The 13,300-nt window shown below is 41.0% G+C and overlaps 1 protein-coding gene across 3 annotated transcripts in view; it reads right to left on the bottom strand.

Moving 5' to 3' along the window:
* Positions 1 to 13,300, bottom strand: part of ZBTB20 (zinc finger and BTB domain containing 20) — a 390,835-nt gene that overhangs the window by 24,860 nt on the left and 352,675 nt on the right. The gene's annotated exons all lie outside the window — the stretch shown is intronic.

Below are 13,300 nucleotides of genomic sequence, written 5' to 3'. Positions count from 1 at the left end.
GGAGTTTAGGGCTGTTGTACATAGGGTCGCTATGAGTCGCAGGCAACTCGACGGCACATGACAACAACAACAACAACATTGAGTATTTTTAAAAGAGTAATGTAAATCCCTTAAGTTATGAAGTAAGGGTATAACTGAACAATTGCGATTGGCACAGGACAGAGCAGAGTTTAGGGCTGTTGTACATAGGGTCACTATGAGTCGCAAGCGACTCTACGGCACATAACAACAACAACAACAATTGAATACCAACTAAAGGTATTAACTGTAGATGTTAAGTTAGGACTCCCATTTTGGTGATTATTAAACTACAAGCGTGACACATTTCTGAGCTTTGATTATCTGATCCATGTGAAATAAAAACACAGAAGAGTTCAAACATCTTCTTAACTCTCTCATAATACAGCGTGTGAAAGCAGAGTTTTAACTCTGTGAACAAAAGCAGTGGATAAGCTGTAATTCCAGACAACATTCTGAAAGATACTTATGCCCTCATCCCACAGTTTAAATGAAATGGCTCTTCTTAGGGAGGGAGGACTTGCTTGAACTAACGAGAAAAGTCAATGAAATCTGAGGTTGATGCCTTTAAATCCTCTTATATGGTAAACCTTTTGAGATACCTTTTTATGAGGTTTTTCTCTCCATCCGCCGCCCCCCCCAAAAAAAGCTCTTTTCTTACAAATTTAGCTGCTGCCCTATTGTAACCTTTTCCTTTGTTCACTAAATCTGGGGAACACAAAAACAGAGATGCTGCATCCGTGGGTGGGATACAAAATGGAACAAAAGGATCTATTTAAATTCACAAAGTTAGGCTTTTTGAACTTGGTTTTGGGTAAGGCATTACAGAATAATGTATATGTTCAAATGTACAACTATTTTTTATAGTTTTATTTTGCTTGAAAATAAATGATAAGATTTAAAAGTCACTATATAAAACCAGCATCTTTTTACTTAGTAATCTAGTCTTCTTTTTATCTCTAGATCATCATATACTTATTTGAAAGGAAAAACAAATTTTGAACTTCAATGCAGTCTAAGATCCAATGTAACTCCTGGGAATGGTGTTGCTTTAGAAAATATCAACTGATGATGAAAGACAGTTCAGTAAGAAATTAAGTTTTTGACTTTGGAAAACTTTTATCTGGACTTCAATAAGTGAGAAAAACAGAACCCCACAGTGTCATTTGGAAAAAAAAATGGTTCTGGCTAAAATAATCACAGAGCTTCCTATTCACAGAACATCCTTTAGTCCTCTGTTGTGCTGTTCTAAAACTGCTTTTGAAGCAGGTTTTTCAGATCATGTTCAAATATTCTTTTTGCTTGAGTCTCCCCAGACAAACACTGCCTCCAATCTGACAACCGGTTTTCATGCACAGCTCCGTTTGTTGGCCCGGATGCTCAAAACTCATTGCCATTGAGTTAGAACCGACTCGGAAGTGACCTTCCAATGGGTTTTCAGAGGCTGTAAATCACACAGGAGGAGACTGCTCATCTTTCTCTTGAGGAGCAGCTGGTGGATTCGAACCATCTGGATTTTTGCTGGTGGCACAACTTCCTATGGGCCACCAGAGCCGCTGGTGTGTGACCTTGAGCAAGGAAGACTGTTCTATTTGAGAAGAAAGGATTACCATCTCAACATCTGGAAAGATGAAAGAAAAGGGGGAGAGGTGTATATCCTTTACTCTGTGACTACTTTTCTGAAAGCTAACACAAACGTGATTGCTTGAGGGCCATCTACAGAGTATGACTGAAACCACATCTCATCTGTCCTCCCCGGATGATCTATCATATAGAATCAGGCACATGGGATGTAAGTTCCTTTCTGGTTCATGCTGAGATGAAGAAGAGCCTAGATACCTGTTAACTGAAAGAACTCAAAGAAGGGATACATGAAGTATGAGATATACTTTGAAAATATTCTAAGGAGGAAGGTGTTCCATTTTTTGTTTCTTCTTTACATACTATAAAATAGACTTAAAGAACCAGAGTTTGTAAACCATAAGATTACGTGACAGTGATAACTACCATTCTAATGATAATTATCTAATCTCACCACTGACTTGGTTTGATTTGGTCTTATTTTCTCTTTTATTCCCCTAAACAAACTCTCTGTGAGAATTCATGAGGTTGATCATTTTGCCATCCTTTGCACAGGTTGCATTCATTCTTAATTATCTTCTTTTGCTGAACTTGCTCTAGGTTAAGAAATTATTGGGCTTTTTCTAGATACCAAATCTTAGGGAGTGTTTCAAGAACCCTAATTATGGCTCTTTCCTCTTTGTGAAACCTTCTTTGACGACTAGAATCCATTCTGAATTTCTCTTTTCCCCCCTTAATTTCCACTAGTTGTTTAGACAATTCACTGATAGATTAATTTCTGGATTGTTTCCACTGAACTAGAAAACTTACAAAATAATACGGTCATTTTTCTTCCATCTTCACCATCAGTTCAAAAGGCAACCAGTTGTCAGCTTCCTCATCCCAGGGAGGCATTGTCCAGGATCTGGTAGCAGAAGTTAAGCACTAAAGGCCTTTGGAGGAATCTAGGTTCACTAAGGGAAACTAGCTGAGCTCTTCCTGTGGGTGAAGAGATTCTTTGGGGTAGAGTGAGGTGGAATGACTTGGGAGAAAAATAATCAAGTTCCCACTGGAGGGTCAGCTACATGGATCAGGTCCAACTCAACTGTACACAACATCATCAGTGGGGATGGTGTCAATTGTTGAGGTCTTAGCTCACACAGCTCCAATTGGAGTCACAGGCCCATTACAGTGCTAAATTCTGTGATTCATGCTGACGAGGACATTTCTTTACATTCAACAGATCCTATCTGACTAATTGGGGAGCTGGGTGAGGGAGTTGGTAGGGAGTTGCACTACTAACCCCAAGTAGCGTCTGTGGTGGGTGGTTTGAATCCACCATTGTCTCTAGAGGAGAAAGATGAGAAGTGTCCCCAGATGTGCAGTTACAGCTTCTTGAAAATTTGCTAGAGGGTCGGTTATGAGAATTAGGTTGAGTATTTGACTAGTTGGGGAGCTCCAAGTGGCCTAGTTCACAGGGTTCAAATCCACCTGCAGTCCCTTGGAAGAATGATTTAGAACCTTGGAGACCTGCTGGAGGGTCAGCTATGAGTTGGTTCACATCCCACGGCAATGAGATTTTTCGTTTACCTGATGAGTGTGGCCAACTCGCCACTCACTTCACAAGCTGACTATAAGTAGTATCCACAGAGTGGGATCCTCATCGTTTTTCTGAAATGTATCTGCAGATGTGGTAGGTCTTTCCAATCCCTGAAGTACTGTGTAATACAGTCCTCCTTATTTTTGTTACCTTACACTTTCAAATCAGGGGAACAGCCATGGTTCCATTTTAGACTTGGATTTAAGGCCAAGCACAATGGATTTTTAAAAATATGTTCACTGATTCCCCACAAATTGTGCCCATTTCCCCCCCCACCATGACATACCATATGCCATTCTATTATCTTCACTTCCTCAGTACAGTTCCCGCGCCCCCCCCCCCCCGAGAGATAGCTCATTGGGTCCTCCTCTAAGAACTCAGTGGAAATGACCCACACCTTGAACCCAAGTGAGAGTCCATGATCAATCAACACAGTGACAGAAAATCTTCCGGCTCAGCTCTCACCATGGTTGCCTAACTTAGGGAAGTCAAAGTGCGTTTGAAAACAGGTGTTACAAGTATACTTATAATAAATTTCAGTTAACAGGTATATTTGTGTTAACAGCATTAGGGATTGCTTAGTATATTTTTCTCTTGGTGGCCACTGGGTGTCCTCATTTACAAAGTAAATATGCAATGTTTAGTGTAGGTCATTAGAGAGAATAAAAAGACATTAGTTGTCTCCTTGGCCCTTTAAATGCTGGATAGAAACTATTTTCTGAACTAACAACCAGGTAAGATACTAGTACTATTTAAGAACCTTCAGGTCAAACTGAGAAAGTTTAGAACCATAAGGAGATTCTACAGCGGCCAGACATGAAATTGAAAGGCTGTTTCCTCAATAGGAGAGACTGTGATCAAGCTATTAGAATGAGCCCTTATTCATTTGAAAATTGGCATGGGATTTTGACTATCTGCCGAGAGAGAGCCAGCAGAGAGGAGAAGAGAAGGTCTTAATTTATTCTTGAAAGAAAAGAGAACACCAAATATCTCCATGGGATATTTGTTAGATTCTGTTTTTATCTCAACTTGTCTGAAAACCAATTAAAAATAATAATGAGAAAGATAAAATATGTCCTTTGACTGGGTAACCCAAAATAATGTGGAAAAATGACAATGGAAAAATGTGAAAAAGTATAATAATCTGGGTCAGCATAGTGGTTATCAATCATTTCATATTTAAAGACAAAGAATTAAGTTACTCCTTTGTGAACCCTGCCATCCCATCAATAAAATGCTGGTGCCTCGCAGAGATGTTGCAGAGACAAAGAAAGTAACATATAGAGACACTTAGAGTTCCTAGGAGGAAGAACTCTATAAAGGATAGGTTTAAGGTATTATTAATAGTCTGTGGCCTTATCACAGTGTGTGATTGGTCACTGAAGACGAAAAGAGTCAAGACTAGAACTCAGGCGGCCAAAAATTTTTTTACAGATTTGCCCCCTTCCAGGCACTGAGAGACACAGCTCCCAGGGGCTTGGCAAGGAGGTGAGGGGCTGACAATTCAGAGCTTTATGGTGCTCGTTACCCTGTTTTCTGCTGGTCAGTGTGCTTTTCTGTTTCTGCAGGGTTGTCAATGCTGCCACATTTACACATGTATGTATATCTCCCTTACCTTACAGAAATTTTAAATTTGAGGTAGCGAAGTATTACATACGTAATAGCACATGCCTTCAAATGCTGGACTTGGTCATCCAGCTGACCTTGTCCATGAAGGCAGTTACCTTTAATGGAATTTTTTTATTTCTCCACCACTAATGTCCCTCCTCGGAGTGGCATCCACTTCCATAATAGCTTGCCTCCAGAAACTCTATGAACCTGGAGAGAGGATCAAAGGCACCCAAGCGTCGAGGACTCTCCTTCATAGGGTCGCTATGAGTTGCCTGTGACTCGACGGCACTTAATAACAGCAATAACAATGTCCCTACTCAGGGAGCTCTAGTGACCAAGGAGCAAGGTGGCAAGGGGCTGCGTTGCCAACCCAGAGGGATGTGGTTCGATCCTCCCAGCTGCTCTGCAGAAGAAAGATGGGCAACTTCCTTCCATATGACGTACAGCCTCTGAAAGCCCTTTGGAGGGTCATATGACAATACCACCAATGTCCCTCCTCTGCTTATTATCTTTTGGTATATGATTTCAGTATATTACTTGACATCTGTATGATATAATATCAATATGATTCTGTGCCAGCACTAATACTCTAGCTGTACAGATAATAACCAGGAAAGTGGGAAGTCCTGGGAATGATGGGTTGCTTTTTAGTATGCTTCAGAGTCATATTGGCTTTGCCTGGCAGCCGTTTCCTTTACAAAAGGCCCCTCTCCTCCCAGGCCCCTGGCGCAGCAGTCTGCAACTCTTAATCAACTGTTTAACTCTGCAACAATACACAATAGCCAGGTCACTTTCACCCTGAGAAGCCACTAAAGGATCACAATGTGCTCTGGGGAACATGGAGAAGTGTCTGGCTTCTTCTAAAGATTCTTAAATCTCTGGGATTTATCACATTTCTCAACTCTTTAATTAGTCGATTCAGTTTTGAACTTCTATAACCCTGAAGACACCTATCTGCAGAGCCCTCCTGATGGTATTTCCCCCCTAAGTCTGCTCTTTCGCTTTCCTCAGTTTGCTTCTTTAATTTCATGCTCAGAACTTCTTGAGGCTTGGTGGCTGAACACCGCACAGTGCAGACCTTATCTGATGTGCCGGCGCCTAGTGTGGGCTAAGACACACTGGTGTTTTGTTCTTGAAGTACGGGACTGATGTTCTGAAACCTAGACTCCAGCACAAAGGAGATCATTAGCTCGTTTTAAGTGTCTCTTTTCTTTCCTCCTGGCCTCCTCCTACCCACCCCAACACTTCCTTAGTTTTATGCACTGGCAGCAGATGGCAACCATATTCCAAAGCTGAGTATATACAGAATCGTGCCACTGAGAACAGAGTGGCTTTAAAGTTAGCTTTCTATTCAAGTGGGATGGCTGAAACTTCTGGAGGAGTGAACTCATCTCTCATTCATTTAATCCTCTATTCACTCAGCCAGGAGTTTGTTTTCCTACACATCTTTTCTACTGTCCAGCCCATTGAGGGAGGGTGGGCGTGAAGCAACTCTCTGGAGGGCCCTTGCAGCAGGAGGGCACTGAGATGCGATGCCAAGCTCTTGTTTCACTGGGCCAGCATTGCAAGCTGCTGATCACATCATGCCATTCCCGTGAGAGGAGCTTGGGAGCCCTGTGTGGGTGGTGGATTTCCCAAGAACTGTCTCCTCCGCTAGACTGGCGGCCACATGCTGTATTCCCTAGATGGAGATTAGACCCAGGACAAGGGAGAAGTGAGGAGGAGGCTGTGGGGCTGCAGAGAAAGGATGCAGGATGTTACAGTGACTGGGAGGTGGTGGTGGGAAAACCTTTCCTTTTTGTTGTTTCAAGGTTTCTGAGAGCTTTTGCCTAATCATCTGTTTGAGCATCTTGAAAATAAGTATCTATTTCCAGGATATCTATCAAAACCAGGCACCAGATTATGCTACAAAATTGACCTTAACCCTGCCATATTGCTACAAGAATCAAAATATGTAGCAGTTTACATTCAGCAGAAAGCTATTCTGTTTTCTCAGCATAAAGGGTATCTGTGATACACTTTTTTTGCAGGGCTGCCTAATAATAATAATAATAATAATAATGATAATAAATTTAAAAATCAGGTAACAAATCAGCACTTATGCTTTTACAAATGGTGAAACAGTCACAGATGCATAATGACCTTACTTTTGCTCAAATCTCTCAAGTCTGTCCATCCAATCCATCCATCCATCCATCCATCCATCCACCCACCCATCCATCTACATCTACTCTCCCACCCCAAATCCATCCATCCATCCATCTGTCCTTCTGTCCGTCTGTCCATTCATCCATCATTGACGTCTAATATGAGTAAGCACTCTGCTGGAAGCAGGGGATCCAGCAGTGAACAAGACAGAAAAGATTTCTCTCCTCAACTGATTTCTCCCTCTTGGACAGAATAAGCATTTAGTAATTTAACTGCTAAAATGTTATTTGAGAAACAGGTAATATTCTTCTTACCTAATATTTCTTAAGTCAGATTTCGTGAAGCTCCAGACTCCTTTAACCAAGAAGTTCTGTCTTAAGACTCTTTCTATTGTTATGTTCATCTGTTTTTCAGCTACAATGTTGAGAGCTCAGATTGCAACTGCTATCATCTTGGGGGTGGGGGTGGGGACTGTCACCATGAGGATTGTTACTTTTCAAGCTACATAATATCTTTTCACTGTAAATATTGTACCATCTAATTTGTGTCTTTGGATCTTGCTGATTAGTCATCAACATGTGATTCAAGAAATACTGTGTATGAGATACAGAAATCATGATTCAGTCAGTTACTATATTGAAGGTCTGACTTGGAATTTATACAGACTTTATACAATCTTGTTTAGCATTTGATCTGCTATCATTACAGAGAAACTTGAGGATAAAGTTCCATACCCATGTATCTCCAAAATTCTATACTCAGCAATAAAACTAGGTAGGAGTTAAAGGAAGCAAATGCTCAAAACCATTTCCACGAATTAAAAGAACTATATGGGTATCATGAGACAGTGAAGACTCATTTGTTGCAATGAGTCAACAAGTCATGTTAAATTTCTTAAGATTATGTTGCTTCATTTCAACTACTGTAAACTTGTTCAGAATGGAAGATAGATTGGGAAGGAAGGTGTTTAAGATAATGCTCCTTAGTAATGAAACACATTTACTCCTCTAACTCTATCTTGAGTTTTAATTACTTCAAAATAGTCTGCAGACATCAGGCAAATGGTTTTTCAAAAAGATGAAAGGTAATTGGCAGTATCATGATAGATGGAGAGGAGACTAAGATTGTTAACATTTTCAGCTTGCTTAGTTCTACAATCAACATTCTTGGCACTAGCAGTCATGAAACCAAAAGATGAACTGCATCGGGAAAATCTGCTGTCAGGGACCTCTCCAGAATGATGAAGAGCAAAGATGTCAGTCTAGAGATTAAGGTGAGCCTAATACAGGCCACGGTCTTTGCAATTTCTTGCTATGCATCAGAGAGCTGGACAATGACCAACAATGACAGAAGAATTGATGTTCTTGAGTTATGGTGCTGGAAAAGAGTACTGAACATGCCATGGACTTCCAAGAGAACTGACAGGTCTGTCCTGAAGAGAGTGAAACCAAGCTGCTCCTTAGAGGCAAAGGTCTTGGGACTCCATCTCACAAACTTTGGCCATGTAGTCAGGAGGGGCCAGTCTTTGGAGAAGGATATCATGCTTAGAAGGGTTGAATGACAGTGCAGGAGAAGAAAACCCCAGATGAGATGGACTGACACAATAACTGGGGTTATGAGAGTAAGTGTGTCAGGAAAAGTGAGATTGGCTTAGAATAGAGCACAGTTCAAAGCTACGATGCATACAATCACTATGAGTCAGTAGACTTGACAACACATAACAACAATAAGAAGAAGGAAATCCTCTTTGGAAGGTTATCTGTTGTGGAAGCACGATGGTTTGCCCAGTTTCATGATCTGTTGTGTTGATTCTTCAGACATTATGGCCCATAGCGGTTCCAATGAAGAGACAGAAAGTGTCATGCTAGGGCACATGCAAGACTACAGTGTATGCTGAGCACACACTGTCCCTTCTTAGAGTTTGAAAGCCTCCTTTTGGTTAAAATTCACTTAAGAAAGGAAAATATGATTTAGAATATAAACCTCCCCTATGCCAAGAAGGGAAAGATTCTTACTTTTCTAAGCCTTAGTTTGCTTATTTATAACATGGAGCACTTTGTAAGAACGATATAAGATAGTGTGTCTGGTAGATTATGAGATAGATGCCTAGTCATCATCTATATTGGGGGAGGGGGCAAATAAGGGGATAAAAGAAGGCAAAGCAAATAGAGAGGCTTCGCAGTCTATGCAGGCCTGGATCCAAGAAAGGACAAGAAGAGGATCTATTTTCCTGATGTGAAGAGGGTTACTGTTCTCTCCTTAGTCTCCTCCTACAGACCTAGAGGCTGTTAGCCTCATTTTCTGGAGGAAGTTTTAGGAAATGTGCTACAACCACCACATGGTCCAGTTCGGCATCATCCTCACAATTGTTACTACATTTGAGCTCATTTGTGCAGCGACTGTGTCAGTTCATCTCACTGAGCGTTGTTTTTTGTTTTTTTTTTTTTGGGGGGGGGGTTTGCTGACTTTATCAGCCATGACAGTCCTTCTGAGAGAGGCCTCTCCTGATATCATGTCCAAAGCACCTGAGAGGAAGTCTCACCTCCTCACTTCCAAGAAGCATCCTGACTGAATCTCTTTTAAAATGGATTTGCTCATTCTTCTGTCCGCCCATGATATAGTTGATTTATTAGTTCTTCTTCAGTGTTCCTCAAGTGATTGTTGTTGTGTGCTCTCGGGTCAAGTGCGACAACAGACCTGAACCCTGTCCTATCCTGGACCACACTCATCCTCTCTGCTACACTTAAGTAAACTGCTGCAGTCACTGTGCCAATCATCTTATTGAGGATCTCCCTCTCTTTTGCTGACCTTCCATTCTTCCTAGCATGATGTCCCTCTCCAAGGAATACTCTTTTCTAGCAACATGTCCAAAGTATGTGAGATGAAGCTCTGCCATTCTTGCCTCTAGGGAGCACTTTTGACTACACCCTCTCCAAAATATATCGGTTCTTTTGACAGCCATGAGATATTCAGTTGTATTCTCCAACACTACAACTCAAAGGCATTGATTTCCCCCCTCCTTTTGTCATCCTTATTCATTGTCCAGCTCTCAGATGCAGAGCAAGTGATGGAAAGACCATGGCCTGGATCAGGCCCACCTTAGTCTTCAAAGTGGCTCCTAAAATGATAGTTAACGCTAAAATTAATTGATGGCTGTTTATCTTATGCTGTTTAAAAGACTTCACTTATAGTGCTGCACCTAATCTTTAAAATAATCTCATGGGATAGATACTACTTTTAATTCATATTATGCATATGAATGAGGAAATGGAAACATAGGTCAAGCAAAGGCTGATAGATAATATGCAGTTATAGGCTGAAGTTCACATTGAAGAGAGCAAATGATTAGATCCTGGGGGTGAGAAACCCTGTTCTGAACAATACATGACCCAAATCTTAGTCCAGCATCAATATGTTTAAGAAATGGCCCGCTGGATGCAAGGGTGCAAAGAGCTTCTCAAGACATCTGACATTTTAATTTTCACGTTGGGCTTCTCTTTGCTTGTTAGTTTACTCTTAAAGGCCAAATTAGATGATGTCTTTTCTTTCTTTAATCTCAATCTGTTGAATGGCATAGATGTACATATTAGTGTGCAGAACTGACTTATTATGAGGACCAGGCACAGAACCAGTAGGGTCCAAAACCTTCAGATCGAAATTCCCTGCTGTAAAGTATGTGTGATGCCATCCTTCTGCCTATATCACTGTATCACTGCCTAAAAAAACTGGGCCCTCTCAGAGTCCTCTTTCAGTTTGCTAACTCAGAAGAATTAGGCTAACTAAGAAGTCCCAGGAGCAAGTCCCTCTCCTGGGACCTTTATGTTCAGAATTCATTGAAACTGGGGGAAGATATGCCTGTGGACCGACTTCTAAAAACCACCCATGAAAACCTTATGGATCACAATGGTCCCTTCTGTTCAGCGTAGTGTTACCACTATGCTGACTGACACGGCAATTACCAACAGCACTGAGTTCTCTTACCAACTCCTTGGAGTTCTTTCAATATTTGACAAAAAGGGGAAAAAAATCTAGGCCTGTATACAGAGATGAACAACAAAGAACATATTTCCTCTTCCCTTGGGTTAACGGAAGGATTTCAAGTTCAGGAGTCACATGTGTCTTTCCTGGGAGGTATGGAACGAGACGCAAAAGTGGAAATTCATATCCACCTTCATTCCATCACCGTCTTTATACCCAAATACACACTTGAGAAGAGACAATAAGACAGTAAGTGAAGATAGAGAGTGAAAGAAATGAAAGGAAAAAAGAGGCAAAGAAATGAATGACAAAGATAGTTTCTTTACCACTTCTTGAAATTCTTCATGTGCTGCTCCACGTGCCATATGAAGTTTCCTAAGAAATTCTATCTTCCCTTGCTTAACACTGTTTGAGATCCTGATCTAAAACTGGCAGCATGAGCCTCACTAAGACGACCCAAGATGAGTGGGGAAGAGGATACTCTTTCTTGATGTTAATGAGGAAAAGAGAAACTCCTCAAGGTCCATTTTGACATCAAGTATGAATTCTGTCTCGTGTAATTATAAAGATTCATGTTCACAATTCTTCCATGGCATTGCTTAATAATATCTAACAGGACTGAAAGAATGTTTTCATTTAGTTTTCCAGATAATTTAATAGCAGATCAAAGTAACATTTGATGAAGTTGGGGCCAGCTCACTATCTTGAAGTAGAAGAAATTATAGACACCGTGTGCCCAGGTGACAGTGGCCTCTGGAATGCCTTTAGCCATCAAAAATAGCAATGTGTTCTAAGTAAACAGATTTTAAAGAAACTCCACCAATAATGAAGATGTGTCGTGACAATGAAGGAGGTCATGCAAGCAACACAAAGGGCTGCCAGTACTTGAACTGGCAATGTTATTATGGAAGAAGTTCAGAGAACGCAGTATTTGATAAAAATTAGGTTTTGGGTTTACTCATTTAACAATTTAAAAAATGTAAAACTTTAAAGCACATGATCCTTGTCCTATGCCTTATACTTCAGGAGCACTGAGGGTAAACAAACATTTGTAAAGCCATCAGAAGGTGTGTAAAAAATTTGGAAAAACTTTACTTTTTATTATCTAGAAGGAACAGAATGTGACGCTGGAAGAAAGGAGATAGAACATTAATACTATTACTGGCTCTGATGAAAGTAGGAAAAGCTATGCCGCTAACTCGAAGTCCGTGCTTCTTTGCTGATCTGAATTCACCAGTCACTCAGCAGGAGAGAGGTGGGCAATGTCCTACTGAGAGATTGATGGTGTCTGAAAACCCACTTGACGATCAGCAGTGAGTTGGTTCTCACTTGATGGCCATGAGTTGAGTCACTGCATTGTCATCTGGCTTATTAGGCTTAGGAAGTGATTTCAAAATTCTTTTTGCATGCATGTAAATGGCCCTGTAAGGTGGGACATCTTACTCTCTTCTTGCTTATTTAAGTGTCGTGTTTTCCTTCATCCTGTGCTTGATCCCTCAGTCTATAAATGTGATGATACAGGGTGTGAGGCTTTGCCTCATAAAATACATTCACCTTCTTCTTGTGATGCGTCTGACTGCTCTCTTGCATCAGGAGGCAACTGATCTCAAAATTCAGAGTGGCCTTTCTCCAGTCTTCTCTCCCTAGAGAGCTGGCAATAGTCTAGCTGCCAGTCTTTGCCTTCTTGTTGACCTCTCTGTGCTATCCTGGTTTTCTCTCCTACAACTTGGACTATCCCCCACTTCCTCTTTTTATTTCAGTGCAAATATTCCTCAAGGTTTTATTTTCCCTTTTTTTTGTTTTGTTTTAGTAAAGAAAGTAATTATAATGTAATTATATAAAAATGTACTTCCACATCTATGGCTTTTGGTGTGGCCTTTTTAGTTTAAGTAAATGCTAAAATGCAAAGATTTTTTAAACATAGTCTTTGCAATTACTTGACTTGCTATGCATCAGAAAACTGGATAATGACTAGGGATGATAGAATTGATGCCTTTGAGCTGTAGTGCTGCAGAAGAGTGTTGAATGTACCACGGATTTCTAGGAGAACAAACAGGTTCATCCTAGAGAGTGTGAAACCAGGCTGCTCCTTGGAGGCAAGGATTCTGAAGCTTCATCTGACATACTTTGGACATGTTGCAAGAAGGGACCAGTCCTTGGAGAAAGACGTCATGCTTGGGAGGTTGGAGGGACGGTGCAGGAGAGAAAGACCCTCGATGAGATGGACTGATTCAGTGATTGGGGTAATGAGGGTAGGTGTGCCAGAGACAATGAGATTGGCACAGGATAGAGCAGGGTTTAGGGGTTTTGTACACAGGGTCGCTCTGAGTCGCAGACGACTCGTTGGCACATAACAACAACAAATGTCTGCTAGCCCCAATTTCA

The sequence above is a fragment of the Elephantulus edwardii genome, unplaced genomic scaffold (genome assembly GCF_000299155.1).
Source record: "Elephantulus edwardii isolate Elephantulus edwardi_28Jun2011 unplaced genomic scaffold, EleEdw1.0 scaffold00032, whole genome shotgun sequence".
Lineage (NCBI taxonomy): Eukaryota > Metazoa > Chordata > Mammalia > Macroscelidea > Macroscelididae > Elephantulus > Elephantulus edwardii.
This window is presented reverse-complemented; position numbering and strand designations above follow the sequence as displayed.